The sequence below is a fragment of the Lagenorhynchus albirostris genome, chromosome 14 (assembly GCF_949774975.1).
Source record: "Lagenorhynchus albirostris chromosome 14, mLagAlb1.1, whole genome shotgun sequence".
In the NCBI taxonomy this organism is placed as follows: domain Eukaryota; kingdom Metazoa; phylum Chordata; class Mammalia; order Artiodactyla; family Delphinidae; genus Lagenorhynchus; species Lagenorhynchus albirostris.
In genome coordinates, this window is record NC_083108.1 from 28,672,295 (window position 1) to 28,689,041 (window position 16,747).

The window sequence follows — 16,747 nt, forward strand, 5'->3', positions numbered from 1 at the left end:
ATTTAATGTCGCAGGTTTACATTACTTAACCTCTCTTTTCCGTTTAGTAGTAGTGTTCTTGGAAATTACATTTAAACCGTTCAAGTTTCATTTGGAAATTGGGTAATAATCCTACCTCAAGGGCTGTTTTGAGAAGTAATTGAAGATTAAATAAGATATTTATGAAAGATCATGTTGGGATCACCTTAGTGGGCATTCAAAACTTTTGGTAAATTTCATTTACTCCTGTAGTCTGTGTCACCCACACTGGCTTTTGGCTAAATGTTGCCTTTTCTTTGCAGATCCCAAGTAAAGCCCGAGAGTTGGGCATTGGAGACCAACCTCCTCCACCTCCCTTTACAATGGGAAGCACAAACAAGTAGTTTAATTTGTACCTACTAACGTGAGTGTTTTGATGTTGTTTGACTATCGCTTTCTTCTTCTACCCAGTTTGTCTTGTGGAGGAAATAAGACTTAGTTCAGCCATGAATTCCAGGCTCAATTCCCTGCTCTGCCATTCGGAGCTGGGTGAACTTAGGCAAGTTCTTTTTTCTCCCTGGGTCTCCCCATCCTCATTTGTAGAACATGGGAGGTGATGAGGTGAACTCTGTGGCCCTCCAGCTCTGACCTTCTCAGGTGCTGAGCCCTCTCTCCTCAACTTGATGACCAGAAGCCCTTCAAAGACAGAGCTGGTACCTTACACCTCTGCATAGGTTTTACTGGTTCTGCAGGTCTGCTTGGCTGAACCTAACATAAAACTAAGAATCAGTCCCTGTGCTCAGGGATCTCCATGACAGGGAGAGAAGCAGAATCAAATTCCCAGGCCTGAGGCCGAGAGCACACTGTTAACCAACAGTTCCAGTTCTAGCAGCAAGAACAGTGCCTCTTCTGGGAACCAATAACACAACACAACAGCACGAGCCCTGGGTCTTCGGCCCCGGGGAGAGGTCTCCACAGCACTGGCTAGGCCAATCCTCAAGTTTACAGATGGAGCTCTGGTTTTGGCATATTACCCGTTGCCTGCATTTTTCCACTCAGTCAAGAAAAGCACACACTTGTAGTGCGAGAGGGGGTTAAATACAACAAATGGCCTCTACAGCCATTATCAATTTAATCCAAACAACAGCCCTGTGATGCAGAAGACCCATCCTCATTTTAAAGATGTGGAAATGTAAATGTCCAGGAAGGCAAATAATTTGCTCAAGGGCACACACTACCTGTGCCAGAGCCACAATCAAATTCAGGCTTATATGATATTCCAAAGTCTGTGCTTTTACTTTTAGATCATGATGTCTCTAAAAGACAAAGTGATGCCAGCTTTTGGCCAAACGCTCCTAGCTACTTCTATACATAGGAGCTCTAAAACCAGTTTGCCATCTGACTTGCCACATCACTTAAATTCTCTGGGCATCAGTTTTCTCATCGGCCTCCTAATCTCTTCACAGACTCTTCTAAGGAAAAAAGTAAATAATATATGCAGAATAGCACCTGAATAGGTTAAATATGTAGGGTTGGCCTGTAAGAAATAACTGTGATCATAATACTTCTTGTCCAAGTATATTAAAGAAGATCCACATGGTAAAGAAAATGATCCTAACTTTGAAGAGGGAAATAGTATATAATAAGTGCTTTAAGTTTATTCTTTGATTTAACCCTGAGATGTACCCATTTTACAGATAAGAAAACTGAAATTGAGGTATTTGTTGAAATCACAGAGGTAGTTCTGTCTGACTCCAACTGTCATTTGCTTTCCATTGAACCATAATGCCACCAGTCTTTAAATATCCAGCATTAGTAGTCACTTAAACTCTGATCCTCCACCGTACCACGTGTAAACTGGGATGAAAATGGTAGACTTATCTGAGGGCAATGCAGCTAAACTGAATAATCAAACAGATAATAAATTCCCTAGTCATTCTTTCAAGGCCCTTTAATTTTTACCCCACTACCTGTTCAGTCTTAATTCAAATTCCTTGACTTCTCAACCATCCGATTCAGCAATCGCTTTGCTTATTGTCATTTGAATGTAAAGTGTAATCTGACACTTTCATGTTTGTGCTTCTGCCACAAAGGAGATGCTAGGCATACCAGAGAGTAAACAAATACTGGCTCCATTTCCTGTCCTTTGTGATATTTCTCCTTCAGCTTTCGTGCATGGTCATTTAAATATTGCATTGTTACTTGAAACTTCAATCTCCAATTATGCTTTAAACTCCTGGAAATGAGTACCTGTATCACAGAGCTTCTTTGTTTCCCAGAATGGCTGATTCCCATTCTGAATGTTTATATGTAGTTTTATTTTTGTCCTAAAGGTGCCTCTTTTGGACATCAGACTGAAGAGTTGGTGGCTGACAGGACTAGTAGTGGGAAGGACAGTCAGATGTCAGAATTCTCTCCAGTATGGCATGCGTGGAAGTGTTCCTCACACCTACCCTCCTCACATTCTGAAAACTCCAGTCATGGCTCCCATCTCAGCTCAGGGGAGATGTAGCCTTGGCCTATTCCTCACGGGACCCCATCCTGTCTGTTTTGCTGACTGACACTCCACAGAGCCCTACATGACTGTCCTCTGTCGCTGATCCTCCACTGGTTTTCATGAGTTCTCATGGAGTCTTCCATCAGATTGAGAACAGAGACAACCTCCTCTCTATCTCTTGAGGTCCCCACAGCACCATCAGAGTCTATCATACTCATGTTTAAATGTGAATGAGCAAACCAAGTTTGCTGAATCAGAAGGTTGAAAAGTTGAGGAGTTTGAATGAAAACTCTGGACAGCTAAGACTGGGCCCAACTTAGCCCTGAATTTTGTCCTTCGCACTGCTGTCAGGAAACCTCAGACCAGCAAGATGCCTGCTATGGGTGACCTGTGCCTCAATATCAGCCAGCTGGACCTTCTGCATCAAGGCCTCCCTGCTCCTACCAGATGCAGTACATGTTCATGATTAGCATTCGTTTCCTTGTGGCAATTCCAAATTCACATTCAAACTCTGTCCCATCTCTGCTACTGTACCCACCAAGAATGTCCCCTTGTTTCAGTTCCACCATCAACCCCAAAACCACCTCCTCCTTGAAGCCTTCCCTGACTGCACTTTATGCCTGATCAACCAAATAGCATAATTCCACGTAGATCATGCTCCCACTTTGGCTTCAGACGGATGCTTTCCTTTTGAGTTAAGCCTGTCTCTCCAGATATACTGTCCATTCTCCAAGGGCAAAAGCCATGTCTCATACCAGACCTTTCTCACCCAACAGTGCCAAGAACAATGGAACAAATTGCAATGCTGAGACCTTAATAAACATATGTGGATCCAAAAACTGACTGTAATCAAGCTCTGGAGTACAAAATAATGAACAGAGAGAAGGCCCACAGGGCTTTCACATCAAATCATCCTTTTTAGTCACCATTATGAATCAATACTTTAAAAAAAAAAAATCAAAGCTCTCATTGCTCGAATAACAATAGGTCACAGACATACCACCCAACAACTGCAAGGGACTTGCCACCCAGATTTCATTATTTTGCTACAAGCACAACTGTGCCCCAATTGCCTCTAATGAGAGTTCTCAGGCCACTGCATTGAATTCATCAAATTCAGCATCTCCAGCAACTACATCTTTCCAGGCCCAAGTTCAAACCCCAAGCAGTTTCTTTCCACTGACAGAACTCTCAATCTTTGGCAGATAAAAGGAATAAAGAAGAAATTGCTTTTTACGGAGTTAGGCTAATTGAGTTCCTTGCCTTTTTTTTTTTTCTATTCCAAGTCCTAGAGTAAAAGTAATTGCAGCATCTCAGTAGCTTGTAGAGCCTTGCTCTTCCTAAATACTCAAGCAGTGTGCTCCTAGGTGACTCAGAATGCCCTCTGAACTCAGGTCAAAACCCAGCTTTCCTGATTCCACCCCAACCCTAATCTCAGAGGCCTCTTGCTTTGGACAAACTGCGGGTCACTCGCTTTCATCCCAAAATGCATACAAACCAACTCACTAATTGTTATTGAACACAGGCCATGAAAGGGCAGACTCTGCTGTGGGGACTGAGCAGACATCCCGGGAGCACAGGCACAGCCCTAGCCTTCATGCCCAACAGAATCTACACAAGAAAACAATGCCTAGCCCCCGAGATCCATGAGGTCCGAAAGTAACCATGACAGAGATTCCAAATGCCTACTGGGCACAGGAAGCAGTAGCAAAGCCCAGATAGGGAATATAGTCTAGATATTCCAGAAGCCGTCTTTGTCTGCTTCATTCCCGTTGTCTCAACTCAGTCATTTCACCAAAGGGGGCCAGTTTTCAAAAGATGTAGAGGATCAATCCTTTTCTTCCTTCCACATTATTCACTACAGTACTTCTTCACACTTAGCTCACCATCCCCTCCTCTCCTTTCCGTGTCCCCAAGTCTGGCTCTTTGGTGCTCACTAGGGAGTTTCTCCTGGTCCCAGTTCCCCTTCTGAAGGTAACTCTCATCCACAGCAAACACTTAGCAAAGTTCACTGATCCTCAGTGGGAGTGGTGTGAACAGTTGTTGGGGTGCCAGGAGTTCTGAGCTTTAAGAAACCTTTAAAATTCCCAGGACACTTCTACCTATAGAGTCACAGAATTTCAGAAGGGGCCCTCCCTCCACATCAATCCAAACTCTTTCTCTTTACCATGGCTCAAGCTAAGGAGCAGAAAGGCAGTGCAGCTTGTCCTATACCATGTGCTGACGGGGAGCCAGCCCAGCCTGCATCCTGCCTCTCAGAAGCCTGTCCCTGGAACTTTCCCCTCTGAGTGCATTTCTCTGCTCAGCCTTCTTTTCCACTGCAGCCAGGCGCACTCAGTCACCGAGGAGTGGGAAGCACTTGGACTTAAGTAACAAAGAAGATTGCATGGTTAAGTGCCAAAATGAGTGTGGTGGACAAAAAAATGCAATTGGAATTTTCAGAGAAAGTCAAGAGCTATGTGTGCGAGAGGGGCGAGGAGGCTCTAGTAGGTACTTAATAAATATTTTGATGATTGAATGAATGAGTGAATCAGTGACTGATAGGATGTAACATGCAGTAAAACATTAACTCTTAGGCTTTGAGGGAGAAACTGAGAGTGGGCGATTGCCCCTGAAAGATAGCCAAAAGTATAAAAAGCCGTTGACGTAAGTACTTATTATTCACTTTGTCTAAGAGGTCCTCGTTGTGTTGCTTCACCATGCAGAGCTTTAGTGTATCTTAAACAACATTCACTTTTAATATTCTATCTCTGCATAAATTCTGTGATTTACTCATGCAACAGAAATCATTCATAAGTAGGGCTTTGTGGGGCAAACTTGGCCCCATCCTTCAAGGACTCACAGCCTGGAGAGGTGAGTGACAATGAAGAACAAAGCAGCACGTGCCAGATGCCCGGCAAGTACTTTAGTCCTGAAGGGCTCTGGAGAAGGCAGTGAAGAGCTAAGAGCTGGTCAGGTGTCCGAAGAGGTAGACACTTTGGCTAAAAGGGACCAATAGGGACACCTTCCAGAGAGGAGTCGTTGATACAGAAGGAGCAGAGGTGTGGAGGTGGACAAGTGTACATAGTGCCCAGGGTCAGCAAGGAAATCAGTCTGATGGGAGCAGAGGCCTGTGCGTGCTGCATAAAACGGGGTTCACCCGAGAGTGCTGCAAGGTGCCTGGTACAGGCTGCTGGACAGGGCGAGCCAGGAATCGTGGGAAAGAGAAAGAGGAGCAATACAGAAGAGTCAGACAGCAAATGGACTGTGAAGAACTTCCCTGATTCGAGAGAACTTGCTGGGTTTGTCGGGACAGATGCAATCTTGCTCTCAGTTCTGTTCTTTAGAGAGGGTACAAATCCTGTCTTGAATATCATTTCTCAGCCACTGTGGCTCCCTGATGAAAACTCTCCCCCTCGCACTCGCCACCCATTACCTCTCCTATCTGTGTGTCTCCATGTCTTTTTCTCTCTCCTTCTCATTCTTAACTCAAAGAGCATTTCCTGAGCACCAATACATCCTTGAGTCAAAATTGCATACTATTTGAGACTCTGAGTCTCAGATGTATATGTAAAGTAGGCATCCAACAATTCAACTGATTTAAAAATACATATACTGTACACACTTTTTTCCCCCTTTGGTCAACTCAGGAGCACAAAACAACTATTCCCTGCCTGTCTTAGAACACAAGGGGCCTCTACAGGCATTTCTGGTCAAGCCAAGAGGTTATTAACCTCCAAGCGATGGTGACAATAATCCCAGACATCAGTTTCCAGGAGGCAGTGTGGAAATCCTCTCAGAGTTCAATTACTGAAATTAGCTGGTATTATTTAATCTGCAGAACCCCTATGTAGTAGTCAGGGTAAGCATATTTTATCCCTATTTTACTGATTAGTTTACTGAGGCTCAAAGAGGTTAAATAACTTTCCAGGGACATTTAGCTGGGAAATAGTAGGGAAAGGATCCAAAGCAGATCTTGTCACTTCAGGTGTGATGCTCTTCACACTTTAACAGAGCCATCTGGTCCCATGTGGGCCACCAACTTGTGTCATTTCAGCAAGTCAGCACATCAATGGCCTCATCTTCTGAAAGGGGATAAAATGCTTAGTAAGCCTCCCTCTTTAGAAAATCAAGGGGGCAGATGTGGTATAAAGATGTTTTTGAAAAGAAAAAAGTGCCATGCATATAAAAAGGAGTATGTTTTGATAGGAAAAGATAAGTTGGGTCAAAGAAACATTTTTCCAAGCTGGCAAAGTTCTGAAACTCTTATCTGCCCTCCATTCATCCCCTCTCCCTTCCCAGCACTTGGAAAGGTAGAAGCCTCTGCCTGCCTGGGGGTTAGCTCAGCTGGCTTTGCCTGTAATTATTTCTCATGGATCTGCAGATCAAAATCCATCATTAGCTCCTGGGGAGGGGTAGCTGCTTCCTCCCAAGAGATCCTGTGGACTTCAGGGCTGCTCACATTCTCCATTTGACCCTGGCATTATTTGCTCTGAACTGGATAGGAAGTCAACTGCAGGTTTCCACACCAAAGGCCATTAAAAAAATAATGTTTCCTCAACCTTAGATGGTACTCTCTAAGGGGGTAAAAAACCAACTCTGAAAGGGAAGCTGTTCTGACCCGACTCTGAAAATTCCAGATGTGAAATGTAAGGGCCACTAAGTTGGACTCAGTTATCTAAGGTCACCAGTTTCCCCAAAAACTTCATATTGCCCCAACCTAGTATGTCTAAGGAGGCATGAGAATCTAGTAGTAGGCTAAGTGAAAATGGAAATAAATACTTAGAGCCAAACAAGAATGTAAGTTGGCATCTTTCCCCTGCATTTATGAAGTAGTACACTCTGCGGGCAACTTGGTGTTTACTTTTCTGCACTTAACAAGCCTTTGGCTGCCCAAAGTGTCCGCAACTTCATGGAGAGTTTGTGAAACACCAGGGTTTCCTTTAGAAACAACCCTAAATGAAGCTCACACCTATGGCACTAGGTCTGATGGCTGTACTCCTTATTCAATATTGACCCAAAACATTTTGGGAAGCTCGCCAGGTTTCACAATATACCATAGGATAGCAATGGAATTGGACTGTTTTGCTCACTTCTTCACAGCAACCCAAGGACCAAGCATAGTGATGTGTGGCCAGGACTCTATGAGCCTCCTTTTCTCAGGGCAGTGCTGCCACCCCTCCAGGACAAGAGCAGCCTCTTGTCTCCACCTCCACCCCTAAATAGACCTCTCCCACACAGTGGGTCTCTAAGCAAACTCGGTAATGTTATCTCATTTTTTAAGGCACTGCAACTTCTTACAATGTTAATGTGTTAATAATAATTTACCCCATTCTTCTGGCAGGAGCAAAACTGAAGCAACTTGAAATGCCATCAGCAAAAAATTATTTATTTCCCATTCCTGAGCAGTGAAGAAAACAAGGTTTTGTTTGGCCAGGTCCACTCTTGATAGCTATCTGGTTTCAATTAAAACTTCAAGTCTCCAAGGGAAAAACTGGCATTCTGGGCCGCTGAGGCCCAGCCAAGTTTCAGTGTCTCTACAAGATTTCAGAAAGGATGTTCCATCCAGCCAGCCACTTCTCATCTTCCTCCTTTTGCATATCATATAGAAGCTTCAGAGCAGAGACTAAAGTACAACTAAAAATAATGACCAGGTTGAAAGAACTCTGCCCTCCTAGAGATACATTTTTTGTGCCAGAGAAGTATTGATTCCGCTCCTAATGGAATTGAAAGTCAAGATAACAGCAGAAATGGAATCAAGAATCCAGAGGAAAGTGCCTACCTATTTATTTCTTCTTCAGCAAACTCCTGCCTCTCCCCACTGACCATTTTCAACTAAACTTTCTACAGAGATTCCAAGCACTGTTCTCTCTTTGCCCCCAGCCCTCATTTAGGTCAGGTGATTTACAAACTAGCTTGCCATGAATAATAAATGCACTCACAGGACCAGAAGCCCTCGTGGCACCACCAAAGGGGCTCCTTGGTTCACTCAGGTACACCCCTAGGACTCCCCTGTGTGAACTCCAGAACTGGGCCTGCCAGCAGTGCCTTCCTATGGGATGTTCTGATGTTAACATACGAAAGATTGGATTACACTCCTTCATTTGCCTACCCCATTCGTGAACATATAAGGCAGTTGATATTTTCTCCCAGGCTCTGAGTGGCCCCCTTCGGAACCACATCACTGCCTCTCAGCCACTCCTCCTTATGTTCACTACAAGCCATCCCATCCCCCACCTCCAATTTGTTTATTCCAGTGACACATCTATTCTCCCTGCTAAGGTAGACAAGTCTGTTTCCCTCCTCTGGCTCCCAATAGCATTCACTCACCACCTCCTCCCCCCAGCCCCGCTCAGGTTACTATAGTGGCTAGCAGCTCCCAGAGCCCAGCTCTAACACCAATTCAACTTCCAAAGACTAAGACTTTTCTTTCCTTAATGGGGGAGGGGAGATGGTGTGCAAAGCAGCACTTTCTGAGTACCTGGTCTCCTATCTTCTCAGGCTACATATACCCTGGAGTTTGCAAATACTCTGTGTTTAACCATACTCTTCTGATCTGTCCTGAAGCCCTTCTTTGGTAGCAGGCAAAGCAATTAAGTACAGAGGAAAATACTGCATCTTCAGCTTAACTGAAACCTGGGACTTCCGAGTCAGGGCAAAAGATATCACTCCTCCCTCCACTAGTCTTGGGATGGCAGAAACCACAGAAAGCAGGAGAAAGGGGAGGGAGTGACCTGGGATTGTAAACTGGCTACATTTTAAAGTGCTACAAACTTTCTCCTCCCTCACAGGCCCCTGGACAGCTGGCTCCGCCTCCCTATCCCAGCCAGACAACATCCAACTGGGGTGTGTGAGGATAACTCTCCCAGACCATCCTGGTCTGGCCCCAGTGTTGCAGATGTGGCCTGCATAGAACACCCTTCCTCTCCTCTCCACGTCCTTCTTTCCCAAACGACTCCTGCCCCTCCAAAACACACGAGTGTGTGTGTGCACACATACACACACGTTTTGAGGATAAGGATGGATTAGGAAGGGCACATCTGATTTACCTGTGTAAACTACAGGAGGGTAAAAGATGGGGCAGGACTGCCAGATAGTTTTGGCAATAGCGACTTTATGAAGTTAGTTTTTGCATAAAACTACAGGAAAAGAAGAAAAACAGGATGAAGAGTAAAGGAATGAAAAGGAAGAGAATAACAAATAATGTAAGAGGAAAATAAGTAATATTAGTATCTCCATAAATACCATAGACTCCAACTAACTTTAGGAAAAAAGATGTGGATAGTGATGAAGGGGACGGGGAAGCTTGGAAGGAAAAGTAGCTGTGGTAGAATTCCAAAATAAACTGCCCTTTCGGAGGAGAGCTTCTGCAGGGATACAGAGAAACACAAATTGGCCTTTTAGCATTAGATGTCAACCATGAGATTATCAGGACAGTTTATTTGAAGCGGAAACGAATCGGAAATCCTTCCCTGAACAGTCCTCCTAGACCAACATACACACCCTCAGAACCCACAGAGACACACATAAAGAATAAATGCAGCATCAGGGGGCAATAAGAACCCGCTCCCCACACTCCCAGCACCTCTAGCCTCATCTCATACTTCCAACTGCACAACTTTCCGATCTCCAAAGAAAATACTTCCAGTTGGATCCTATTTCAGAATTGTAACTGGTGTGGGTTGTGATAGGAGGGGTGTGTGCAGCCTGTAGGGGATGGGGACTGGAAGACAGCATTTCGGTAGTTCCTTATTTTTGTAGAGCCAGCATGCTCTACCGATCAGAAATTGCTATTACCCAACAATGCTTCCATCACAAATACACACCAAAAACAGCATCAGCGTTATCACCATTTTGCTAAAGATCTGCCCAGTCCAGTTTACCTGACTTTGTCTCTGTGGAACTTCTACAGTATTTTAGTCAAAGAGATAATCGTTTGAAAGACAAAAACAATAAATCGATACTGAAGTGTTCCCTTTCAAGAGTTATTTCCCACTGGAAACCACCGAACGGGGAAGCCTGTCGTTAATTCCCAAGACCACGGCTCCTCTAGAAACACACACAATGCGTGCTTTCAAAAAAGGCATTCGTCTGCTTTTAAGGGAATTCCTGTCTTTTCAGAGTCCCCAAACCGGAGAGCACGAGAAAGAGACTCAGATCCATTGATTAAGATTTTAAGAAAAAGACTAACACAGAGCCACGACGCAAGCACACACCAACCTTAGCCGGCTGGACCACTTCTTCCCTGTTCTTCTTTCTATTAACGACACGTTAGATTCTGATACATTCCCCCCCACCCCCCCAAAAAAATCTAACTAGATACAATGTAGCTCTCTAGCTCCACTTAACCTGCAAGTTACAAAGAGAGAGAGAAAAAAATATCCTGCCGCCTTCCCACCCCTTTCCCTCCCCCCTCCCCCTCTCTAGTCCACTCCGCCAACGCCAAACCCGCCAGCCCCGGCAGTCAGCGGCCGGACTGAGGGAGGGTGCAAAAGGCGTGGGGAGGGAGAAGGCCGGGGTCGGGGGCGGTGGGGGGGGATCAGATTAGGCCAAACTCAATAAGGTCCCAGACCTCCAGCCCAACGCCGCCACCAACGAGTCACTTCAAATGAGCCAGCATCTCTGCCCACCGCCGGCGGGCCGTAATCGCGCCCATCCTCGGCAGCCTCGCCGGGACCGGCATCCCGCCCCTTCGGCCCGGTCTCCCCCTTCCCATCGGTGCAAAGTCAAAGCCCCGGCGAGGCAGCTTTAACTTTTTCATGCAGGGAACACACACCACCCCCGACCCCGAGCGTGCGGCGGCCCGCGGCGTGGCTGGAGGCTGGGCGCCGGGCTCCCGGGCCAAGGTCGCCGCGCGTGCTCACCCACGTCCCGGCGACTCCGGCTCCGCTGGCCCCGGCGCTCGCTCAGATCCCGGCTCCCGTCGCTCGCCCGAGCCCCCGAAGGTGCTGCTGCGGCAACTCCATGGCGATGAGCATCTGTCACACGGCGAGCCGCGGGCTGGCCACCCTCGCTCGGGGGGCGCCGGGGCCCCCGGGCGCCCGGAGGCGGAGGCGAGCGGCGGGCGCCCCGGCCGGCCCCGCGCTTCCCGCCCGGCGCTGCCGCCTGCGCCGCGCCACCGATTTACGGAGAGAGATATCAAGGGGGAAAATGGCGTCTCCGGAGCCCGAGGAGTCCTGGAGTAATCACATTCACACACACACGCCCGCACGCACACACTCGCACACCGCGCGCCGCGGGCCTGGCTAATTTTAGCAGGAGCCCCCCCACCCCCCAAATTATATATATCCCAGTCTCTCCAATCAATGCTATTTTTTTTTCTTTTCTTCAAAGGATGGATTGGAGCCTTAAAAAATGTTGCCGGGTTCGGGCTCGCAGGAGGCGGCGCGCGGAGGGCGAGGGCGCTTTTGCTGAGCTGTGCAGTTCGGTCCGCGGCGCCCGGCGGCCCAGCCCGCCAGCCTGTCCGCCCGCGGTCGCTAGTGCTGCCGCCGCCGCCGCCGCCGCCGCTCCATGGCCGCGCCCGACCCGCGCCCCCGCCGCGTCCCCTCGCCACCCGCCCGCGTCCCCGGCGAGCGCTGGAGTGGGGTCGGGCCCGAGTGGCTGCCTCCCGCGCCCTCTCCCGAGTCCCGGAGTCCTAGTGAAAGGAAGGGGGAGGGCGCGGGCGGGGGAGGGGGAGGATCGGAGCGGCAGCGCGGCGGAGCCGAACGGGGACAGCCACCCCGCGATCTGCCTCGGAGGGGATGCGGGAACCCACACCGCTCGAACAGCCGATCGGGGGCCGCTTCCCCGACTTGAGCCGGGGGAGGCACAGCCAGTAACAGGCGAGCGACCTCTCCCTTCACCCTCCTGCAGTGAATTTCTGTGAATTTCGATCAATTGGAGGGAGTGGGGCTTGTGCCCGGGGAGAGGGAAAACACTTCGTGGAGGCGGACCGGGGACCCCTCGCCGCCCTCGCGCCCCTCCCGCTCCCCTACGCCCTCGAGGCCCAGTGGCTCTGCGCGTCGGAGTCCGCCGCGGAGACTGGGCTGCCGCGGGGACCGCCGCGGGCTCGGCACCGGCTCCCGGGCTCAACACTGCCACTATCTGACACAACAGGAGCAGTGTTGGGGGAACTGCGCGCCGAGGCGCGAGATGTGATAGGCTCTGAAACTGGGTGCATTTTTTTAACCTGGTAATTACATTTCAGGGGGTTATATTTTTGTTAAGCGACATGTATGCATTCAGATGCTTATGTGCATTTTCTCGTTATTCACCAAAATTCGACAGTTGATGAGGGGAAAGACACTGAGAGATGACGTTGGCATGCAATTCTCTATTAAGGATGGTGAAAAGAATAAGGTGGAATGTCTTCAGTTCATACAAAATAGTGGTATTTTAATCTCTTTGACTATTTGTATTGGGGCTGCAAAAGTGGACCTATTCAGGCCACTCAGTTGCAACCCCAGGCAACTGAGGAATGTAACCCCTCAGGGGTGTTTCTACATTATAGGACAGATAGGGATTCAGGAAGGTTTGCAAGTGGTTTTGCTTAAAGACCTTGGGTAGAGTTTACTCAGAACTCGGATTGTGAGAGAACTCCTGCTTACCACGTTTTATATTGAGAGTTCTGGGACTTTGGATTGAGGAATGATTCGGTAGTGATTGGGAATGACCCCCACCAACCACATCAGCCACTGAAGACCTGGGTCGCCTGCTCGTGTGAATTGTCACAGAGCTTCTTCACTCTCATCACTCTTTTCAGAGGAACGATGTAATGAAGTACAGCAACGGAGACTGGCTCTGAGGACCCCGTAACTCCCATGTTGGTCCATGTCCCTGGATCAGGTTCAGTCTGATTCTGAAAAGATCACTGCCCTCTGACCAAAGTGCCCTTGCTGTCTTCTTTTTTTCAGAGAAATGTTCTGATTGGCCAAAAACGTTTCCTCTGTTACTCATCACTGCAAGACCTCTGTTAGAGCAATGTTTCAATAGGTCTTCTCTTACCCCTATACTGGAGTACTCTTTTTATTAGTGGGAAGGTAATGCTTAATTAGAAAAGAAAATCAGCAGGACATATGAACTGATAATAGAAATAAAGATCTAGGCACAAAATTTGATGTCAAAAACAAAGATTCTGTGCAATCAGATGACCTTTGCCTGATTCCTTCTGTACCTAGATTTCTGAAATCCTATACCAAAGCCCACAGAGGACTAAGATAGCATGTGGGTTTTTGCCTACACTTTCCAAATGGAGAAACTGAGCTCCAGAAATCAGAAGGATGTGCCCATGAGCGTATGGCTGGCTGGTGTCATCTGAGCCAGAACTAAAGCTTGTTGCCCAAGTCTTTTCCCTTCTTAACCTTAGCATATTTACAGGGTCTTCCATCCTGTGTTGTGTTTCTTTGAAGAGCAGCTCAGAGAGCACATGGCATATTAAAAATTCACTATAATAGATGGTAAGTCTACAGCATTATGGTGCAGTAAAAGTTTACCTGAGAGATCACTTAGTCAAACCCCATCATTTTAAAATTGAGGAAACAGAGACAGAGATGCAGTGGACTGCTCCAAGTCATTAAATTAAGGCAAAGCCATAAACAGACTCTGTGTCCTGTGACTTCTCAGTCAATGTTCCTTCCATACATGTAGCCCATTTTTTGATCATGAGGGTGAGAGGAGGGGAAGGAAAGGGGGGTCTTCTCACTCTTTGTTTTATATAGCTATATATAAAGCACACATACATATGCACATATATATATATGTATATCTACATATACTAATATGCATTACATATACTGTATTTTGGATATATTTTAAATTTTAAGCATATAATAACATTAATAATATAATAATATAATTTTTGTATATAATAATAAGGGATTCCTGAAAAAACTAAAACCACACCCCTGAACAATATGTTTATTGATGGAATGGGACCTGTATTCAAATCCTAGCTAAATATCACAGGAATTCTTTTTTTTTTTTTTTTTCGGTACGCGGGCCTCTCACTGCTGTGACCTCTCCTGTTGCGGAGCACAGGCTCCGGATGACACAGGCTCAGCGGCCGTGGCTCCCGGGCCTAGCCGCTCTGCGGCATGTGGGATCTTCCTGGACCGGGGCACAAACCCGTGTCCCCTGCATCAGCAGGCGGACTCTCAACCACCACGCCACCAGAGAAGCTCCACAGGAATTCTTATCTTCTTTCCCTGGTAGGCCACTTTTTGGTTATCTGAGAACCAGATCCTAAAACACAGAAAGTCCGAAACTAGTAAAGAAGTTGGTCTGAAAATTAGTGCCATGCAATTTTAAGATACCTATTCCCAATGCCCCAGGATCCTTGAGAAAATAAAGGGGCAATCTGAGCAGCTGACGGGAATACACACAACACACATCTCTTAGTCCTACAGTCTCGAATGTCAGCATCTTGCAGTCACTCAGCAAATAATTATGTAGCATGAATTATACCAGACAAGATGGTAGCAACTAGAGATTCAAACTCAGAATTCACAACCCAGTGGTAGAGACTGACATGCAAACTTCTAACTACATCTAATATATGGAAATATCAGAAAGGAGATGTTTACAAAGTACACAGAACACAGATGCAGAAATAGTAGAAGGGTGAAGTCATAAACCATATCTTCTTGAGAACTGCTGCACATTTATTACGGGTTGGGTTGGCCAAAAATTTCCTTCTGTTTTAAGGTAAAAATAAGAGACACACTTTTCATTTTCACCAAGAACTTTATTGAACAACGTATTCGCCATTTTGTTCCACTACCTTCTGCCATTTTTCAGGCAACTTCATAATTCCATCTTCCCAAATCTTTTTATCTTTTTGAGCAAAGAACTCTTCCAGGTGCCTTTCACAATCTTCCAGGAAATTGAAATTTTTCCATTAAGAGAATTTTGTAAAGATCAAAATAAATAGAAATCTGAAGGTACAATGTCTGGTGAATACGGCAGATGAGTCAGAACTTCCCAGCCAAGTTGTAACAATTTTTGCCTGGCCATCAAAGAAACATGCAATCTTGCATTATCCTGATGGAAGATTTTGTGTTTTCTGTTGAGTAATTCTGGACGCCTTTCATCCAGTGCTGCTTTCAGTTGGTCTAAATGGGAGCAGTACTTGTTGGAATTAATTGTTTGGTTTTCTGGAAGGAGCTCATAATAGAGGACTCCCTTCCAATCCAATCATATACACAACATCACTTTCTTTGAATGAAGACTGGCCTGTGGTGTGGTTGGTGGTGGTTCATTTCACTTGCCCCACAATCTCTTCCGTTCCACATTATTGTACAGTAACCACTTTTCATCGCCCATCACAATTTGTTTTAAAAATGGAATGTTTTCATTATGTTTAAGTAGAGATTCATATGTGGAAATACGGTCAAGACGGTTTTTTTCGCTTAACTAATGTGGAACCCAAACATCAAAGCGATTAACATAACCAAGCTGGTGCAAATGATTTTCAACGCTTGATTTGGATATTTTGAGTATGTCGGCTATCTGCTGCGTGATATAACATTGACTGTTCTCAATTAATGTCTCAATTTGATCGCTATCAACTTCAACTCATCTACCTGACTGTGGAGCATCATCCAGCGAGAAATCTCCAACACGAAACTTTGCAAACCACTTTTGACATGTTTGATCAGTCACAGCACTTTCTCCATACACTGCACAAATCTTTTTTGTGTGTTTCAGTTGCGTTTTTACCTTTCTTGAAATAATAAAGCGTAATATGCTGAAAATGTTGATTTTTTCTTCCATCTTCAATATTAAAATGGCTACACAAAAATTCACCAATTTTGGTAAGTTTTTATTAAATGCATGCTGATATGACAGTTGTCACAATACAATCTAACAAAACTGTTTTGAACGAAGTTCATGACAACTAAGTGCTACTAGAGCCATCTTACGGAAAAACCCAAACAAACTTTTTGGCCAACCCAATATCTATTTAACATACATATTTCTTTTTCCACTTTTTACACATATACCTTTTTCTCCCCTATAACCTGTTTTTCCAACCAAAGGTAAAAGTTTTGAGGACAGGGCTGTTCCTTGCACACGCAATGTCAATAAATATAGGCAAGAATAAATGTCCCCTTGATATCACCAAATAACTGACTTGCTGCCAGCTGGGCTGTTGCTCTGTGCTTTAGGCATCCCTGTGACTAACTGGTAAAATGATCATAATAGTACCCCCTCACTCCAGGCTCCACACAAGAGATACTGCAAGGAGCTGCAAGTTAATCATGTCCCTACGTGGCTTGAGAGCTAGATAAAAGGCATATATATAAGCAATGTGTAGTTCAAAGTACAAAGGTTGGT

The 16,747-nt window shown here is 45.9% G+C and overlaps 1 protein-coding gene across 2 annotated transcripts in view; it reads right to left on the reverse strand.

Annotated features, from left to right (window-relative positions):
- The window catches only part of SETBP1 (SET binding protein 1), a 372,240-nt gene extending 360,801 nt beyond the window's left edge, over positions 1-11,439 (reverse strand). For both annotated transcript variants that reach the window (XM_060120961.1, XM_060120962.1), the window contains exon 1: positions 11,299-11,439. The gene's annotated coding sequence lies outside the window, so the exon portion shown is untranslated. The remainder of the gene's footprint in view (positions 1-11,298) is intronic.
- Positions 11,440-16,747: the final 5,308 nt, after the last annotated feature.